The sequence below is a fragment of the Bos indicus x Bos taurus genome, chromosome 3 (assembly GCF_003369695.1).
Source record: "Bos indicus x Bos taurus breed Angus x Brahman F1 hybrid chromosome 3, Bos_hybrid_MaternalHap_v2.0, whole genome shotgun sequence".
Lineage (NCBI taxonomy): Eukaryota > Metazoa > Chordata > Mammalia > Artiodactyla > Bovidae > Bos > Bos indicus x Bos taurus.
Window position 1 is genome coordinate 120,580,716 of NC_040078.1, and position 1,892 is coordinate 120,582,607.

Genomic DNA, 1,892 nt, shown 5'->3' on the forward strand with positions numbered 1-1,892 from the left:
TCCTCTCCTCCCTTTTGTTCGTAGGAAAGTGGCCTCACAAGCTGGGTGAAGGGCCCGTGTACCGCGTTCTTGAGCGCTGGAAATTCAGGGCCCTGGGGCCTGACCACCTGTGTGTGGGGGCATCCCTGCACCGGCGCCTGGCCCCACGCCATGTCCCCCGTCCCCCACTGTGTGACTGGGAGGCCCGCCTTATCGGGCCCCTGAGGTGTGGCCTCTCGTGGCTTCCTAACGTTGCCAGAGGCGGTCAGGTCCTATTTGCAGTGTGCAGTGGGGGCCGTTGTGCAGAGAGACCTCCCATAAGAAGTGTTAGGACTCAGCAAGTTTATTTTAGAGAATTAAAGTAAAATGCATGAATTATTAGAAGGCTTAACACTTGGAGGCATTTTCTGCTACAGTAACAGCAGGGCTTTGAGAAGGGGGCTTAGTGACTGGGGGTGGGAGGCAGCAAATGGCAGGGGAAACCCCTGCTTCCTTGCAGGACAAAGCTGGCCCGCTCGAATGTCAGAAAGTGAAGCGGCAACCTCTGGCCCTGCAGTTTGCTGCTGGGACTCACCCTGCAGCGTTGACCTGTGTACGCACACACGGCACATGAGCGCACGCGACACACGAGCACGCACTCGGCTCACGGGCACACGTGGCGGTGGGCCGTGCCCCCAGGCCATGCACGAAGCGCCGAGTGCAGCTGGGGTCAGTCAGCGGCTGGTCGCTGGCCGTGCGCCTGTTGAGGAGGAGGCGAGCGTGGCCCTTGAGGCCCTTGGGGAGAGGGGGGGACGGAGGGCAGCTCACTGCTGCTTCCAAGAAGGACGCAGACCCTTGGACGCCAGTTCCAACAGAACCTTCCTGCGTGGAGACCGTGGCGGGGCCTCACTTTGCAGAGGCTCTGGAGGTGGGGTCCGGAGTGGGGGAGATGTCGTTGTCTATACTTCGAGAGGCTTTGCCTTCTTTTTCTGCTGGGAGCAGGTGCAGTCATATCAAACCTGGATGTCCCAGGCACAGGCTAACTCGGGTCCCGCAGCTCCACTGGGCTGGATGGCTGAGTCAGCCCTGGGCTGCAGCCTGCCCTCAGCTGGCTCCGAAGGGGCTACAAGGCCTGCCCCCAGTGCCACGGCTGGCTGGAGGCCCCCTGCTTGGCCAGGGCCCCCTGGCTGTGGAAGGGGTGTGTCCTTGGGGAGATGGGTGTTCTCCTTGGGGGGGTCTTGGCTCAGCAGGACTTCAGGGCACAGGCCAGGGGCCCGTCTCCAGGCCCCATGCCGGCCCGGGAGGGTGTCAGGTCACCTGTGAGAGCCTTCCTGGACTGGGGACTCTGGGCCATCCGGGGGCTCTGGGGCCCTCCTGCCTCGCTGGCCCTGGTGGTGGGCTCCGTCCCCTTCCCGCCATCCCGGGCTCGGCACGTGGTCCTGTGGGGCTGCCTGAGCGCCTTGTGGCTGGTCTCTGGTTCCAAGCCTCCGAGGCCTGTGGGTGGCCCCTGCAGCTTGGCCTCTGACTCTGGAAGCCAGGCTGCAGGCTGGTGTTTCCCACCTGTTTCAGGGTTGGGATGGTGGTGGGGGGGAGCGGGCAGCTGACCCCCCTAGCGAAGGAGGTGGCAGAGGCTGCGCCCTGGGAAGCAGGCTCGCATCAGGCGTTTCCTGCTGGGGCAACCCTGAGAGTGGGGGTGACCCCTAGGGTGAGGAGCGGTGACCTTGAGGGTGGGGTGACCCTGAGGATGGGGGGGTGACCCCGAGGGTGGGAGGCATGATGAAGGTGGGGGTGACCCCAAAGTTGGGGGGTATGATGAAAGTGGGGTGTGATCCCGAGGGTGGGGGGCATGATGAAGGTTGGGGCAACCCTGAGGGTGGGGGGCATGATGAAGGTGGGGGTGACCCCAAGGGTGGAGGGCATGATGAAAGTGGGGT